At 48.1% G+C, this 18,977-nt stretch overlaps 1 long non-coding RNA gene across 1 annotated transcript; it reads right to left on the bottom strand.

Moving 5' to 3' along the window:
- Positions 1-733: 733 nt before the first annotated feature.
- LOC118594179 lies at positions 734-8,900 on the bottom strand. Its single transcript, XR_004946328.1, has 3 exons — positions 8,775-8,900; positions 4,878-4,944; positions 734-2,005 (listed from the first exon to the last, which is right to left on the bottom strand). It is a non-coding gene; the product is annotated as an uncharacterized LOC118594179 (long non-coding RNA).
- Between the last annotated feature and the right edge of the window lie 10,077 nt (positions 8,901-18,977).

The raw sequence follows: 18,977 nt of genomic DNA, 5'->3' as shown, positions 1-18,977 counted from the left end.
CATGGTGCACAGTTAGCAGAGGAAGGGGAGGCTTGCAGAGGTACAGTGCCGCACGTCTCGAGGCAGCAGACTTCCAGGTAGGGACTGTGCGGTGTTCTTGTGTGGCCAGAGGCTGCCCCAAGGGGCTCTAGATGCACAGAGAAGATGGCTGGCTACCCCAGAAAGTACAGTGGCAGAGTGGTTCCGTCAACAGAAAGGTTCACAGAGAAAATACCAATTCCTTCAGATGAGCTGCATCGGGAAAGGCCACCTCACCCCACAGGCAGCTGTGAAGGGGAAGCATTAGCAGAAAGAGAGGGCCAGCCTAACGGGCCTTAAAGGGAGCCAGAGCCTTCCCTTCAGTTCTGGGATATTAGCGTTAGGGCACTGTCTGTAGATAGCCAGGGGGTGTTCCTGGCTCTTGGAGGTAGATCTTGATTTCTCTCTCTCTCTCTCTCTCTCTCTCTCTCTCTCTCTCTCTCTCTCTCTCTCTCTTGGTGGTGGGTGTTAGTTCCATACCATGTGGCCTGGTCTAGCCGGCCTGTGTGCCAGATGTCAGCAGAGCACTGGCAAAAGCTAGTAGGAATCCAGTGTTGTCTTTGGTCTGGGAAAGGGGGTGGGGCTAGGCCCGCTCACAGCTGCAGGTGGAAGAGAGACGAAAGGCTACAACATGCTTGTTTTTAAAATTTCCAAGACAGGGCTTCTCTGTGGAGCCCTGGCTGTCCTGGAACTCACTCTGTAGTCCGGGCTGGCCTCGAACTCAGAGATGCACCACTACTGCCCAGCACTACAGGCTTGCTTTCCTTTCCACTCTTTCCCAGAGAAAGTCTTGAGGGGCATGGCTGGATGTGGGGATGAGAAAGAGGCAGTGGGGAGAAGGGGATGCTCTAGACCCAGTTTCTCTCACTTAGCCATCTCCAAACGTTTCTGAACGCCACACACCACACTGGGTGCTAGGATGAGGTCCTGAACTGCATAACACAGGGCCTCCCCAGGGAAGGGAGCAGACGTCCTGACAGCATGGGGTGAGCTACCCACTTGTGCTTGGTGAGAGAGCAGGATCACTCAGGGAAGGCGACAGTTGAGTTGTGTCCTGTGAAGCTCAGGGGTAGAACATGAGCAGGCCCCTGAGCTCAGGATCCAGCATTAAGAAAACGAACAAGCAAACGAACAAACCAACAAAACCATTCTGGACCTGGCAATGTCAGCTGCACAGCTGGTGTACTTAATAGCACTAAGTGTGAGCCACTGAAGAGTAGTGAGGTTGCAGCTTGGTTCTCATTCTGAAGCAGATGCCAAGACCCAGGGCTATACAGGCCCCTCCACGGTGCCCCCTCCACAGGGCCGAGGGAATGTACCCACAGTTCTACCCTCCTACCGGACCATCTTTCAGATAGATGCAGGGGACCCCAAATTCCTTGTCCAAATAATTCCACTTGCTTCTGAAGGTTGTGCAGCCTACCAGGAGCAGAACCGTGTGTGCACTCTAGGCCTAGCAGGTAGCCAAGGGGGTGGCTGTGAGGGGTGTGGGCAGAGCTTAGACTTACAGCATGGGTATCCATACATTTGCCTGCAAGAGCATTGTCCATCAACCGGGGGTGGAAAACCCATACAATGGGAGTGAGATGCTGGCACATGCTGCCTCAAGGTCAAACACTAACCCCAGCACTCAGGACAAGCAGATCTATTCGAGTCAAGGCCAGCCTGTTCTACATAGTGAGCCCCTGTCCAGGCAAACAAACAACCAAGGAATTAGGTTTGTTAATACACGCACATTTTAGTGTGTATGGCCTTTCCGTGTGTCCTTTATGAGAGTCTCTGAATTAAGTGAGTTTGGTGGTTCAGACCTCTCCCTCTGCACTACCTCTTCATGGTGTTGGAGTCAAGCCCACAGTCTTCCATGCTGTGTAGACAGGCACTCTACCAGCCCAGGGGAACTGTTCTGAATGGTTGCGATCTGGTTGAGAACTAGGCCTCCGATCAAGAACCTCTTTGTTTTGCAGAAGGGAACCTGGGACAGTGTGGTCTATGGAAGGAAGGAAGGACATACCCGTTACATGACCAGTCAGCCATTCTTCCCAGGGACACACCACCCAGAGCAGCATGCCCTGGGTTCTGCATCTCCTGAGAAAGACCTTGTTCCGTACAGGATACCCTTTAACTCTTCACACTCGGTTCCTGATGGCAGAGCCCTGCTCCTTCAAGCTGTAACTCCCGGCAGCCTGTCATTAGGAGGCTGAGGCAAACATTGGTTAAGACCCCAGACTTAGCGGGGCGGTGGTGGTGGTGCACGCCTTTGATCCCAGCACTCAGGAGGCAGAAGCAGGTGGATCTCTGTGAGTTCAAGGCTAGTGTGGTCTACAGAGTGAGTTCCAGGACAGCGAAGGCTACACAGAGAAAATCCTGTCTCAAAAAAAGATTCCAGACTTGGCTAGGCATGGTGGTACATAACTTTAATCCCAGCACTGGGAAACTGAGGCAGACAGACCTCTATGGATTCGAGGCCAGCCTGGGACTACACAGTGAGCTTTGGGGCTACACGGTGAGACCCTGTCTCAAAAAACTAAAATATTTCTTTTTGTGCCTTGCCCACACTAGACAAACACTGTCCTGCTGAGCTGTATCTGCGGTCTCAATGCTTTTGAGTAAGAAAGTGACTTTAGTCAAATCAAAATCGGCACCTGCGGGGCTGGAAGGCCGACTCGGATGAAGGGTGCTTGGTACTTTGCATGCCTGGGCTCAGTTCCCAGCCCTCTCATGGTGGCTCACATTGTCTGTCAGTCCAGTTCTAGGGGCTTCAACACCATTTCTAGCCTCTTCAGGTACCAAGCACACATGTGGTCCAACATAATGTTTACAAAACATTAAGTAAAAACAGGGCATGAACAGTCATGTCACATGTGACTGCTGGAACCGGGTTCACTCACTGTATGAGGGTCCCATTTAGAAGCACTGACAGACATTATATAAAGCAGCTGTCTAAAATGTCTCTCTTCCCTAAAGAGTATAAAATATGCAGGACAATACCCGGCATTTCTCGTTCCTTCACTAAGCGGAAGTGTGGGGAGTGGGTGGAGTCCCGAGGGATGTGTATTTGTTGACATAGACACTGCTGACTGCCAAGAGCCCAGATGCCTCATACCCATGGGAATGGCAGGCCCTTCCCCAGGTCAGGCTCAGGGGCATAGCGAGGCTTTCTCTTCTCCAAGAACGGATGCAGAAGCCTGGCTAGTGGCACACACCTTTGATCCCAGGAGGCAGAAGCAGGCAGATCTCTGTGAGTTCAAGGCCAGCCTGGTTGCCAGAGAAATCTTGTCTCAAAAAAAAAAAAAAAAAAAAAAAAGAATGAAGGCTGACAGCTGACAGTTTATAGCTTCCTTCTCCTGGATGACCATGACCTGAGACTACCCCTCTACAAAGATCCTACTAGATTAGCTAACCTGCCTCCCTGACCAGCTGAATACAGTAAACATACCTCCTTGATTCATAAGATAAATTCGCTGAGTTTCCAGAGTACTGGTGTGTCTCCCTCAGAGTGCACAGCCCACCTGATGCCAGCTTTTCTGTATGCACTCGTGGTCTCTCATTCCTTCATGTCCTGGTCACCCAGTCAGGTTTAAGTCCAAAGCTGTGCAGGTCACAGCAGGGAAAAACACCAAGACAACCTCAGGTGGGTATTAGATGGAATTCTCTAGTCCAAAGAAGCATCCAGCAAATGTTACTGAAAAGATCTGTTTTTTTCTGGTCCTTATAGTACAGGACTACTTCAAGTATTACTGGATTCCCACCAAAGAATTTCTTGTTAGAAGAGTGAGATGGGTAAAGAGATGGCGCAGAGGTTAAGGGCACCAACTGCTCTTCCAGAGGTCCTGAGTTCAATTCCCAGCATCTACATGGTGGCTCACAACCATCTGTAATGAGATCTCGCTCCCTCTTCTGGCCTGCAGGCTTACATGCAGGCACAACACTGTATACATAATTAATAAATAAACCTTTTTAAAAAATAGATTTTTTTTTTCTGGTCTCTGCAGTACAGAACTACTTGGACTTCCACCAAAGAGTTCCTCGTCAGAAGAGTAAGGTGGGCAGTAGAGATGGCTCAGAGGCTAAGCGTTCTTGATGCTTTTGGAGAGGGCTGGAACTTGGTTCCCACACCCACAATTGTCTGTAACTCCAGCTCCAGGGGATCCATCACCCTCTTCTGGCCTCTGGGAGCACGTGCACACATGTACACATACACATAAGTTTTTTTATTTTCTGGCCTTGTAAGAAAACAACTCCAACTTCTGATTTCTGGAATGTTACTTTGAAAACCATCTCCAATGACAGGTGCTCAGCAAATAGACATTCTTTGAAAGGACTGAACTGGGAAGAGGAAACTGAGCAGAGCCAAGTCTCAGGGCAAGACAGGTGCTCAATAAACCAGAGCTCAGTAGTGCAGATTTGATCACACTGTGTGAAGATGTCTCTGAAGATGACCTCATCTGCCTACGGCACCTTCTGATTGCTTTACTAGAGAGCTGAATGACCAATAGCTAGGCAGGAGAGGATAGGCAGGACTTCTGGGGAGAAAGGAACTTGGGAAGAACCTGAGAGGCCGGAGAGTCTCTTGGAGGAAGTCCAACAAATGGTACTGAGGAGACGTAACCGAGCCAGTGGCAGAACATAGATTAATATAAAGAGGTTAATGTAAGTTATGAGCTAGTTGGGAACAAGCCTAAGCTAAGGCCACGCTCCCATACTTAATAATTAGTCTCCATGTTATTATTGGGAGCTGGTGGTCCAAAGAAAGACCTGCTCCACTGTGAGCATTTACCGAGCCTCCCCCACTAAGTTCCACGAGTGCAGATGTGATGCTTTCTAATGTGCTTTGATAGGCCAGGCATGGTGACACTCACCTTTAATCCCAGCAGGTGGGTCTTTCTGTAGTCTGGTCCAGGCTAGTCAGGGCTACATAGTGAGGCCCTGTCTCAAGAAACAAAGTAGTATGAACACATTTTTAAACATAATTTATGTATACACTTATTTATATGATGTGTGTGTGTGTGTGTGTGTGTGCAGGTGCCGAGTCATACATGTGGAGGTCAGAGGACACCTTGAGTCCTCGTCTTCATCTTCCACTCTATTGGGGGAGGCTCTCTTCTGACTCGCTGCTGCATACTCAGGCCATCAAGCTTCTGGGGTCCTGTGGTCTTCTCCCACCTAGCTGAAGGTTCAATGGAATCACAGATTCACATTACTGTACCTGGCTTTAGGAAGTTTATGGGGATTCAAACTCAGGGCCTCATGTTTGCAAGCCAGCACTCTTCCCCACTGAGCCATCTCTCCAGCTCTTTTAAAAAAAAAATGTGTCCCTGTGTGTGTGCATGTGTGTGTAATCGTGTGTGAACTGCCTTGCCACAGGGTACATGTGGAGGTCAGAGGACAACTTCAGGTAGCAGTCCTCACCTTCTACCTCATTTGACATGGGGTCTCTGCTATTTTTCTGCGATGCACACTTGGCTCGCTGCTCCATGAGCTTCTGGGGCTTTTCCTGTCTCTGCCTCCCATATCACTGTAATTTACTGGGTCCTGGGGAGATGAACTCAGGTCCTCATGCTTACACAAGTGTTTTTAGCCACTGAGCTATCTCCCCAGCCCTACGTTCTTAAAGTCAAAGAATGTCCTGAATACTGGAACCACACAGCAGCAACAAAAACAAACAACAAACCCACAGCCCATCCAAACGACAGCTCTCAGCTGACATGGTTCATCTGGAAGGCTCTTCACACCTCCAGTCCTTCTGCTCTGTGTTCGTGGTGTTATTAGAAGTAGAGAAGAAGACGTCTTTTCAAGCCGGGCACGCTTTCAATCGCAGCACTCGGGAGGCAGAGGCAGGCGGATCTCTGTGAGTTCGAGGCCAGCCTGGTCTATAGAATGAGTTCCAGAACATCCCAGGCTACACTGAGAAATCCTGCCTCAAAAGAAAAAAAAATATTTTAAAAAGATGCCTTTGCTGTGGAGCAGAGAAAAACCCACCAAATGTGAGGGATGGAGAGCGTGGTTGACCTGTGTTTCAGGATAAGAGGTAAATATTTCCCCAAGATGTCAGCGTTTTTCTCCTGAGGAAGACTTGGATAGTGGGGACAGGATATGAGCCATGATTGGCAACTCAGCGTCGCTAATGCCGGCCTCGGGACTGTCTCTGATACTGTTCCAAGCACTCTGGAGAGGAACGCTGACCACTGAGATCATCTTCTCTTCCCCTGGACCCAAGGGTTAGGACGAAGTTCTGGGCTTGGCTCCTCTTAAGACCCCTCTGACACTTCATTACCATACCCTGTTGCACCTGTTGGCGCTGCTCTCTGGGAGTCCCCTCTGTGGCACAGAAGGCTTCCAGTCACCTCTAAGGCATCAGAGATGCCAGCAAGCACCCAGGAAGACTCATCAGGGTGTTTGTTTATCTTTTCCTAGAAGGTGCTTGGTGCTCCTGGCTCTGCAGTAGACTGCAGGCTTTTGAACCAGTAGTGACGCTGTTCTGGGGTCCACAGGTGCTAAGAACTTGTAGCAACTCAGCCACAGTGTGGTCCCCCTAGCAGTTCTGATGGCAGGTGTGGGGCTTTTCTTGGACACAAGGCTCACTGAGAAGTCAAACCTTGGTCTCTGCGGCCCTCATACATCCCTGCTACCTTCTGATTCTCCAGGCCCTGCCACTCCTGCCCATTCAAGGCTGTGCTGGCTACTTTTATGTCAGCTTTACATAAGCCATAGTCATTTGGGAAGAGAGAACTTCAATTGAGAATATGCCCCTACCAGACTGGCCTGTAGGCAAGCCTGTGGAGCATTTCTTGATTGATGATGGATGTGGGAGAGCCCAGCTCGATGTGGGTGATGCCAGCCCTGGCAGATGGTCCTGGGTGCTATAAAACATCTCTCATGGCATCTGCTTGAGTTCCAGTCTGCAGGCTGCTGACTGCCCTTGGTGATGGACTGTTACCTGGAAGTGTAAGATGAAATAAACCCTTCCCTCCCCAATTGATTTTGGTCGTAGTGTTTTATCACATCAACAGAAATCATAAGGCAAAGGCCGTGGTTGTTGTCCTCAACACTGGCACCAGACCAGGACTGCCTCTTACCTCCCTGCTAAGAACACTCCTCCAGCCAGGCATCGTGGCACATGCTTTTAGTCCCAGCACTTGGGAGGCAGAGGCAGGCGGATCTCTGTGAGTTTGAGGCTAGCCTGGTCTACAAAGTGAGTTCCAGGACAGCCAGGGCTACACAGAGAAACCCTGTCTTGAAAAACAAATAAACAAACAAACCAAGAACGCTCTCTTCCACTCTCTCTCTGAGCAGTGAAGCCATAAGCTGTGGTTCTGTGGATCTTTCACCCCACATGGGAACTTACCGAGGGCTTGTGGGCTGGAAACCTATTTGCAAGAGGAGATAAACAGAAGGCATACTGCTTGCTGAATCCAATCCCAGCCTATTTATTTATTTATTCATTCATTCATTTATTTATTTATTTATATTTATTTTGCGCTGAGGATCGAACCCAGGGCCTTGCGCTTGCTAGGCGAGCACTCTACCACTGAGCTAAATCCCCAACCCACCAGGCAATTTATATTCCAGGCAGGAGAGATACTAGATTTAAAAAAAAAAATTCTAAGATGATTCTTGGGATGCCTCGTGAAAATAATGTTAAGGACTATGAAGGAACAAAAAGAAGATTTCAGGTCTTAATCTGTATATGTGTGTGTATATATATATATATATATATATATATATATATATATATATATATATATATATATATATATATATATATATATATATATGCTCTCATATCCTGCAACAAAATACAAAGTACAGGCACATTCCTAAACTGACTCCTCCCTATGAAAATTTTTTACTTTGATATCTTTTCTGAGTTTACGTAACTCATCTGCCAGGCCATGGTGACGCATGACTTTAATCCCTGCCCTCGGGAGGCAGAGGCAGGGGGACCTCTATGAGTTAGAGACTAGCCAGGACTACACAGAGGAACCTTGTCTTGAAAAACCAAACAAACATAAAAAGGAATCCATCCACTGGAACTAAGGAGCTGGAGCCGGGTCCTCACTGGTCCAGAGGAGAGGGTGGTACAGTGGTAGAGTACGTGTTTCGAATGAATGAAGACCTCTCTTTGAGAAACAGGGAGGGCTGGAGAGATGGCTTAGTACTTGTTGCTCTTGCAAAGGATGAGGGTTCAATCCCCAGCACCCACATGGTGGTCCACAACCATTCCTAACATCCCCAGTTCCAAGAGACCTGACACTCTCTTTGGGCATCTTCGTGTACCAGGTCATGCACAGCGTGCACAGACATACATGTAGGTAAGACATTCATGCACATAAAATGGAGGATGCAGAGGGGGTGGAGAGAAAGGGGAAACCATTCTCTCTACCACTGAGTGGTATTTGACTTTCTGTTCCTTTTGAAGCAGGATTGAGGAAAGGAATGAATTTTTTTAATTTATGTAAAAATGCTCGGTGTAGGGATTGGACAGATGGCTCAGCAGTTAACAGTGCATGTTGCTCTTCCAGAGGACCCATGTCAGGCTGTTCACGACTACCTGTAACCTCAATTCTCCTATGTGTACTATGTCTTCTAAGTGTACCTGTACACACACACACACACACACACACACACACACACACACACTGCATGTACACATACATACACAGATAGAAAAAAAATGAATCGTTTAAGGTCTAGTGTAGAGACTATTACAGAAATTCCAAAGCTATGTTTGACTCTAAAGAAAATGACAGCCTTACCTAGTGAAACTCGATGCATAGAATTCTCCAAGTTACTTCTTCTAGGTACCTTTTCCCCCCAGGTTCTGGGGGCCTGTACATCTCCTGAGAGACATAAAAAAATCCATATCACTCCTGGGGAAACATCACGATGACTGGGGAAGCAGCTCTGAGGTAGAGCCCATGCCTGGATGCGAGAGACCTTGGCTCCCATCCCCAAAGCTGCGGAAACAAAACTCCAAAGCATCGCCTTGTGGGTCAGACTTCTCACCACCAGGAACCATCTACCAGCTCAGGGAGAAAAGGTTTATCTTGGCTCACGGTTTCAGGGATTTCAGAATACCGTGGCAGGGAGGGCATGGTGGAGCGGAGAAGCTCATGCAGGGCAGCCAGGAAACGGAGAGAGAGAATGCCTGTGGTCCTGGAATTCTGCTTTTTCACCTTATCGCTCTGGCTGGGCTGGAACTCACTATGTAGACCAGGATGACCTCAAACTCTCAAAGATCTGCCTGCAACTGGTGACATTCTTTGGGAATTTCTGAGAAGTAGGAGTTGGTTATAAAAGACCTGCTCCAGCAGTCAAAGGTAGTAAGCACATGGTCACCACTGAGTTCTGAGACATCAGTGTTCCCTGCTCTTCTGGTCTGCTCTGTCCTATCAGAGCACGGCTGGCAAAACAAACAGAACACCAAAAAGATGTGTTTTTAGAACCCCAGCTCAAAGCTTTTCCTTCTGAATCCATCCAAATGCTGTCAAGGGTTTGTGATTCAGCTTTTCAGTGTGTGTAGCATACACGACTCATCTGAGTTGGTTTGGGAACTCTCCATTGTTTTAAAGATCACTGCTCTTGGGTTTAACCCTACCTTAGACCTTCCCACCAACCAGGCCTACAATCTGTCCCTATTATAACATATGGGGCCAGAAATATCACTCACCTAACCAGAGATATGGCTGGCTATCCTATGCCATTTTAAGAACATGCCAATTAGCCCAGTGGTAGTGGCACGTGCCTGTAATCCCAGCACTTGGGAGGCAGAGGCAGGTAGATCTCTGAATTTAAGGCCAGCCTGGTCTACAGAGTGAGTTCGGGACAGCCAGGGCTACACAGAGAAACCCTGTCTTGAAAACAAAAACAAAAACAAACACATAAAATAGAACATGCCAATTACAGTCCCCCAGCACCTCTCCCTCCTCCATGGTGAGAAACTAGGCTGTCACAGACTTATGAAGCCAACCTCAGGTCACCTGCTGCATCTTTCAAGTATAAGGGAGCTTAAACCCTCTGCCTCACATTCCTCGGAGGGCCAATCCATACCCTCCCAGCAACACCCGCTTTCTTCCCACTAACTACTGCTCACTGTTCCTGTGGGTGGATGGGAACTCTACTCTGGGTCCTGGACTCGAATGTTCCTCTAGTTCCAGCTGCCAGCTCTCCATCGCTGCCCAGAACTGCCCATCGATTCTGTTTGCTGCCAATGGATGTTTAGGGAACTCAGTACTGGTTCTGAGGGCCACTTCTCTGACTGCATATCCTAACTCTAAGGATTGAAAGTGGTGAATGCTAAGAGTTAAGCATCTCAAGACACACAGAAGCGAAGGAGAAAGCTGGCCGTGTGCAAACCTGCGCTAGGAAAGCAGAGTGTGTAAGTGGGAAGGGCTTCACCAGCAAACAATCCCACTGTTTCCCAATAGGCACAGTGGTACTTCATGGGGAGGTCTCCAGTCTCCCCTGGTGTCCACTCCACTGCAGTCTTGACCTTGTGCAGAGACCGACCCTCAGACAGCTCAAGCTGTCCATTCTCCGGTCAGCCTGCATGAAGAAGCATAGTTGTAACTATCCAGACTAAGGAATAAGCAAACTCGTTTGACGGAGCTGCACACTGCTGCCAGCCCAAGCTGTGTCTCCTTTCTCTGCTTCAAGTGGTCAGAACGACACTGTCATGCTTCAGGGGTAGCCTTTGCCTCTCAGGCTTCAGCAAATCCCCCCACAGAGCCACAGCCCCCTCTCCACCCTCTGGATGCTGCTGTTTGCCGAGCTCTAGCCCTCCCAGGGAAGGGCAGTCAGAACCCGTTCTGAGAAGAGCGACTCTAGTGTCTGCTCTTTTGAATACTTTGGTTTCAGCCATTAGTAGCACGGCTTCTGCAGGAGGATGAGGACCTCAAAGCATCGGATGCCTCCAGCTATCGGAACCCTAGTGAAGATCACAAGTGTTAGATCAGCGGGATTGAAGAGGAGAGAGAGCCCTGCTGTCTGCCCCGCTAACTGCCCCGGTGCTGGGGCAGCGTGGTCTCTATCTCTATGAGGAGCTTGAAGTGTGTTTGCATTGCAGTTCACTCAGGGCTGAGAAAACCCAAGTTATCCATATGGGACAATGTGGAGCTCATATATGAGAACCAATCATCTGCCCACCCTCCCTAGCTAGCGTTCCAAATAGCAGGGGATTTTGAAATGAAGCCCCGCGTGAATCTGAGGTCCTGTGGGGGAGCTGTGTTTGTTTCAGTTTCCTCCAGCTCCCCACCTTCCCAGTAGGTCACTGTTCTTGAGCTCCCCAAAAGAGAATTCAAAGTAGACACAGCAACACAGCAGATGCTAAGAATTTAAGTGTAGCAAGCAAGCAAGAATAAGAGCTGAGCAGCAATGGCCTCTACCTTGGCAGGCACAGGGTTTAAATTTCTCTTTCCTCTGTAATTCCCTCTCCTATACCTTCCCCCAGGGTGAGAACTTCCAGGAAAAGGTTACATTAAAAAAATACTGTTTTTTTGTTTTGTTTTGTTTTTTTTTTTTTATGAGTATGGGTATTTTGTCTGCATGCATATATATGTGTATGCCTGGTGCCATGGATCATCCGGAACTGGAGTTACAGATAGTTGTGAGCCACCATGTGGGTGCTGAGAATTGAACCCAGGTCTTCTAGGGGAGCAGCCAGTGTTCCCAATCACAGAACCATTTCTCCAGCACCCAGGGTACATTCTACTTGGAAGCCTATTTTGCTAAACGCTTCCAGAATTTCATCTAAGAAGATGTATAAGATGCAAGAATATGGGGCTGGAGAGATGGCTCCGAGTGGTTAACCGCACGTGCTGCTCTTGTAGAGCATCAGCAGTCAGTTCCCAGCGCTCAAGACAAAGTGGCTCATAACTTTGCCTGTAACTCCAGTCTCAGGAGATCCCAGCACCCTCTTCTGGCCTCTAGGGCAACTGCAGGCTTGAGGTGCCAACACAAGCAGGTACTCACACATTAAAAACAAACAAACAAACTTAAAGAGTAGGTAATACATTTAGGGATACATATTGGAGTTTAAATACCCCTAAAGTTGAGAGGCCGTGGTAGTCCAGTACTCTGCCCTAACACCACACACTCAGCCTCTGTTTTGCTTTATTTTGTTTTGCGAGACAGGGTCTCACTTTGTAGCCTTGGCAGGCCCAGAACCCATTATGTAGATCAGGCTAGCCTCAAACTCATAGAGATCCAACTGCCTCTGCCTCCCGAGTGCTGAGATTTAAGTGGTGTGAAGTAAAGACTTGGCCAACTTCTGTTTTTTAGTTCTGTTTTCCCTGTCCGTGGGTCAGTCCGTTCCAGAGCTGACTTTCTTTTAAAAGCAGCAGTACCTAGAAGAGCAGCACCTGGATGGAACCAGCCCCAAAGCTGAGATTCGAGTGCTCCAACAGTGTCTCTGGCTAGACTCTCGACCTTGTTCAGAACTTCATAGCCCCAATATAATAACTCTCTCCCACACAGGGGATCGTTACTTCTTAGGACTGCAAGCTTTAAGAACAGATAATAAGGGCTGGAGAGATGGCTCAGAGGTTAAGAGCACCGACTGCACTTCCAGAGGTCCGGAGTTCAATTCCCAGCAACCACATGGTGGCTCACAACCATCTGTAATGAGATTGGCGCCCTCTTCTGTATACATAATAAATAAAACTTTAAAAAAAAGAACAGATAATAAAAATGCAGGACCACAGGAAGCTAGCATTGGAAGTTACGGGATACTCTGACTGCAACCCTGTCGGAACTGAAGCAATCATGACGCAGGTACCCCAGGTTGTTGATTGGCTCATGCCCAGAAAGAGGAAGGCTACTCTGCTCCAGACGCCATGTACTCTGTAATGTTTTGGTGGCAAACGCAGGCCCTGCGGACCGGAGTGTGTTGGAAGCTACAAGATTAGGGAAATGCTCTCCAAGCCCAGTGAGCGGAAGACAAGACCTGCCTCCATCACCAAGAACGCCCAGGTCAAGAGGGCAGGGGCAGCCTGACCCCGACTTTCGGCCTGGCCACGCCCACCCGGCGGGGCGGAGACAGGCCGGAGCCTCTTCCTCCTGGACCACAGTGCGTCCTCACGTGACCCTCAACCCTGAACGGGGATCGGAAGCTCGATTGGACAACCCAAAGCCAGAGAACCCGAGACGCAGAGCCATGAGCACCAGAACTCGGCAACTACTACATTTCCCGAAGGCCTCCACACCCAGACTGACAGCAGCATTACCCAATGAAGTATGAGGACGCCTCGACGCCTATTTGCTGGAGGCGAATCATTGGCGAGGGGCGGGACCTTCGTACAGCTTTGCGGCGGGAAGGTGCGAAGGGAGCGGCCGTCGTGGCCGCAGGAGGGTTGGTCCTACACGGGAGGGGGCCTCACCACTCACGGCAGGGGCAGAGGTATTTATCCTTACCTAGTGTACAGGTGAATAGCCAGCATGGAGCTCCAAGTCAAGTTGTCATTTTCTACCCTGCAGCGTGCCTGTCCTGCGAAACTTCATCACACAGCCCACTTCCTTATTTCCTGCACACTCGGGCCCGGTTGGTTCAAAGAGTATCCTCGACACCAACTCATCAATAGCCAACTGTGGGCAATCTACTCGGGCAAGCACTGGACTAGAGCTATGCTGCGGTGGGGGAAAAAAGCACAGCATTCCCTCCCGGCGGAGTCGAGTCGGGCCGAGAGAACCTTTCCAAAATGCTGCTCTCGTGCCAAATGCAGGTGTGTTCAAAGCCAGTGTGTGGGAATACTGCAGAGGGGCCGGGAGAGCCCAGAAGGGAAGAGGAAGGTGGGGGCGGCAAGGAAAGGGGGCAGGAAGACACTTAGCACTTATTTAATCTGGGTTTTTGAGGCTTGCAATGGGTACCTTATCTGCAATTCCAGCACTCACGGGGAGGCCGGAGAATGGAGGCTTCTGGCCAGCCTGGGCTACAACAGTACGACCTTGCCTCAAAAATAAAAACTGTTGTGTTTTTGGTATTTGGTGTTAAGGACCAAACCCAGTGTCTGACACATCCTAACCACATGCCATTACTGGGCTCTCTCCCTACCCCCTTTCACTATTTACCAGGTGGAATTGAATTTCAGAGTTGCCTTAGGGACCAAAACAGGTTGACAAAGGCTTAACCCAGGAGAGTTTGGGGTTTTCATCCTTGGACAGAGCGCCTCTCCTTTGACAGATTTTATATCACCAAGCTGTGAAGGACTGGGCAAAACTGTCTCCTGGAGTGAGATCCTTGTTCTCCCATGATTGCTTCAGCAGGTGTTACACCCTCAGAATGAGACATCATAGGGTGAACAGCAGGAAAGAATTTAAGGACAAGTGGGTCCTGGGGCCACAGCCATTGCTCAGGTTACCAAGACTACCTAGACTACAGGGGAACTGGGGTAGGGAATGTAGAGAATCAAAGGGAATTGATCTGTCTCTACACATCTCCACCACTCAAAGTTTTATATCCATTTCCTCCCTGGCTTTGGGTAATTTTGTCTGAAGTGGAAAACAACAACAACAACAACAAAAAAAAAAACAAAAAAACCCCCACACTTATTATTTTGCCCAAAGATCTGAAAAAGCCTAACAGAACCCTTCATGTGAAAATCTCCATGGCCGTCTGAGAGACAGTGGGTGGTACAAGGCAGCTGTCCCCATGGAGCTTCCTAGTTATGAGGTAGAGATCCCTGCCCCAGTGGGGTAAAAGGCCAGGAAAAATGAATGTCACTTGCAAGGACTGATCAGTTACAATGGTGACAGCCCTGCTGACTGGAGGGAAGACAGGAAATGAGCGAACGTGTCGATTTTATTGAATATCTGTTCTTTCATCCGTTTGTTCCTGGTAGTGTTTTGTGCTTGGCTTTGGTGTTTGAGACTTAAAAAATGTATGGGGCGGGGTGGGGTGCAGGGAAGGCACGCAGTGATGCAGATGTAGAGGTCAGAGCACAGCTTCTGGGAGTCAGCTTCCTCCTTTCTCTCATGGGACTCAGGGACTGAGCTCAGGTTGTCAGGCTTGGTAGCTATATCCTTTACCCACTGAGCCTTCTTTCCTGCCTGAGACATTTTTTTGTCAAGTAGCACAGGCTAACCTTAAACTTGGTATGGGGCGAGAGGGTCTTCATCTTCTAATGCTGGGGTTATGGGCTTGAATCACCATTCCCTCTCTTATGGCTTTGATAATCAATACCCAGTGTGGTGGCCAATGAATGTAATCCAGTACCTGAAAAGCTGAGGCAGGAAGATATCCAAAAACTGAGGCCAGCCTGGACTATCCTCTCAGACCTTGCCTCATATAAACAAAAGTAAAAACAAAAGATTAAGAGAAACTAATATGGTGTAGCTAAGTGACCACAGGGGTGTGGTTAGCAGGTCCTGGTAATGGACTTACCAAGCACCTCACGTCTCCACTGCCCTGGAGTGAGGCTACAGGAGAATTCTATGGAGAAGTCATCCCATTATGACTTGATTCATTGTAGAAAACTACAAGCAGAAGACTGTGACACAATTTGGTCTAGAACCAGGTCCGATGAGCGTCCCACACTCGACCCACACCAGAAACTCCAGGCCGGCTGCCAAGTGGCACATCTGGGTCCTGCTGCTCCCTTGTTTCTGGACCTGGGTGCTGGCTAAGTGTGTGCAGCTTGGGGGACTGAAATAAGCTGTATGCTTCAATGCACTTATCTGCCATCGTTCAGTAAAATCTCTACTGTCTCAGTATGATTATATACTGGGTCAATGTATGAGAGTGCCTGGGCATGCTGGCACATAAAACTCTAGTCCCTTGGGAACTTGGGAAGTACTTGGGAAACAGAGGCAGGAGGATCACTTTAAGTCTGAGGCCACCTACAAAGCAAGACCCTTCTATGATGGATATTCTTGGTTGTCAACTTGACTACATCTGGAATTAACTAAAACCCATTTGTCTAGGCACACCTGTGAGGGACTTTTGCTTAATTAAATCATGTGAAGTGGAAAGATCCATTTTTAACTGGGCCCACCTCTAATCTGGGCCACGCCTTCTGCTGGAAGCCTATCTAAGGACAGGGAAGAAGGGAGCTTCTCTCTTTGCCTGCTTGCTCTCTGCTAACAAGTCCATTCCTGCACTGGCATTAAAGCCGACTTCTTCAGGATTCCAGCATTATACTGAAGCCCAGCTGAGACATCCAGCCTCACGGACTGAACAACTGCTGGGTTCTCGGACCTTCCATTCACAGGCAGCATTGTTGAATTAGCTGGACCACAGCCTGTAAGTCACTCTCATAAATCCCCCTTTTATAGAGAGGTTCATTCTTTAAGTTATGGGTACTCTAGAGAACCCTGACAAATACAGTCTCAGATTAAAAAAAAAAAAAAAAAAGCAATAAAAGTAATCCATACTCTCTGAAGTTTCACTTCTTATCCAAATGGGGGCGAGGAGAGGATCCAGGTTTCAACTACAGAATAAGCCTTCGATGATGGCAGTCTGGGTAATGGGTAGTCGCTATCATTTTTAATAGATTTGGAAGTCTGCACTCAGATAAAATTTATCCTTCTCAGCTCTCTGCTGGCACTGATGGCTGGGCTAGCTATAGCTCTGTCAGCTTAGTAACACCAGTCAACCAGAGTCTTCCACAAGGTTGCAGCCACCTTATTAATTGATCAATGCATTAATTAATTAAAGCTACTAAGTCTCTTAAAAGAGAGAGAGATAAACAGGTTCTGAATATAGACTTACAGATGCTTTTCATCAGCCAAAGTCATTGTAGTCCAATCCATACCTGGCTCTCTAGATAGAAAAGATAGTGTGGTTTTCAATGCAAATTGATAATACTACAATTACCGAGGCTATGGGTCTGAAAGTTACAAATACGTTCATAAATTTTAACTCCTGTTCCTAGTTTATATCTGTTTCAACAGGTTTCCACTTGGCTGACAGACACTTCCAAGCATCGTTTGCTGATGAGCCCTGAACTTGCTGAAACCCGATATGGACCAATTTAGCTGATATACATGCCATCTCTTCAGCTGGCCAATAAAACGTTTCCTCCTTGCCTTTGACTAACACTCTGGCTTTCCAGGGCCCTGACAACCAAGTCCCTATGTCAGCAGGAAGTAATTACAGAAGCGAGAACGTCGCCCTCCCCCACCCCCAGAATGTTAGCTCAAAAGGGAATTTCTTGTCATAGGGACCTGAGATACAGTAATAACTGGTCCCTGTTCTCATTCTGAGTTCCCTCAGGTTAAGGAACTCTGTCAGCTATCACAGGGATCTTGGCCCTTCTGCTTCTGCTAATTACTGTTGGCTCTTATGTCACTGGTGTCTTAACTAAATGATGACTCCTGTCTGGGTACCACTAAACTGGGGATGCTAGGAGCCCAATATCAGCCCCTGAACCAAACCCATGACACACTTGCAGATGGCAAAAACTGAATAAGAGGAAGCTCACTTTGCCGTTGATAACAGGAAAACTCTTATGTCCTGGTCCAGTTAGCCTCCAAAATGTTCTACTACCCTGATGATAAAGTCTTTTGCCAAAAAGAAACATCTCCAAGACTGGATATGATATACTGCTCAAGGGAGAAATGAAAGGACCAAACAGACACCATAGCAGGCTGTCAGTCTTCTCTCAGAGATCAGGCCTCAATTTCAGTTTCCTGAGACTTGGGGGAGCAGTTTCTGGGAGGGCCGTGAACAAAAGACATAATCCTTGCAGTAGCTCCCTTTCTGCATGTACTCTGACCGCTCAAGGTTCAGCCAGGTGTTTACTGTCTGGGACCCCTCACCAACTTAGAGCTACGTGCATGGGTCAATGTGAATGTGTGAGGCCAGCCAGCCTCCATGGCAGCTCAAGGACAGAGCTTGGGACTTGTCCAGGCCTGCCCCAAATGATAACTGTAACCTCCAACCAGTAAATTCAAAGGTTACATACCCTCACCCAATCATATGATGCCAAGGCTTCACCCTGCTTGCGATTTTTCCCTTTAAAAATTCCTCATTCAGAGAGCTCAGGGCCGTCATCCTCCACCCGCTGTGTCAAGTGTTGGACATGGACCAAGCCCAGACTTGCTTGTTATCAATAAACCCCTGTGTGTTTTGCATCAGATATCGGCTCTGTGGTGGTCTTGCTTGGGGGTCTTGAGACATGGGCACAACATGATAATAAAACCCTCAGTTGGCTATGTTGGTACCTGCTTGTAATCCTAGCACTTGGGAAATTAAGCCATGAGGCTCAGTTCAGTATCACCCTTGGCTACAGCTTAAGATCAGCATGGGTTACACGGGAAACTACTCCAGCTCTGCTCCCTTCCTGGACAGATTCAAATATCTGTTATTTGACACCTAATAGGCATCTATAGTTTTCCCTAAACCTAGCACAGTGATGGTAATGGTATTCAGTGACTGCTTGCCAAATAAGCAAATGGATGGAATCACAGATGGATCTTAACCTCCTTGGTTTCACAGTCTACCACCATCACTGCTAAGAACGCCCCTATTGTCTAAATTAACTGATTCTGAATAGAGATGATTCTCAGTGTCATCTCATTCCTTAGACACATGTGTCACACCAAATCCTGAGTGACAGGAAGCTAGGCTGGCCTGGATTTGTATAGTTCAGACTGGCTTCGAACTTGTGATCTTTCTTTCTCTGCCCCACAAGTGCTGGGTTTATAAGATTTAAGCCACCACATCTGGCTTGGGTGTCAAATATGATGTATGGTTCACAAATAGCAGTGGTAAGTCATCCAAAGATAGGTTGGTTCTTTGAAACAACTAGTTCTTTCTTCTTAAAGTCTTAGGTCACTTTCAGCCTGCAGCAGGAGACGGGTGCAACATGAAAGTATAAGGTACAGGCTTGCTAACAGTAGAGGTCAAGCTCTTTTTATTTATTTTCTGAAACTGGTCCTCACTATGTAGTTCTGGCTGTCCTGGAACTCACTATGTAGACCAGGCTGGCCTCGAACTCACAGAGATCCACCTGCCTCTGCCTCCC

Source organism: Onychomys torridus, chromosome 1, assembly GCF_903995425.1.
Source record: "Onychomys torridus chromosome 1, mOncTor1.1, whole genome shotgun sequence".
Classification (NCBI taxonomy): domain Eukaryota; kingdom Metazoa; phylum Chordata; class Mammalia; order Rodentia; family Cricetidae; genus Onychomys; species Onychomys torridus.
This window is presented reverse-complemented; position numbering and strand designations above follow the sequence as displayed.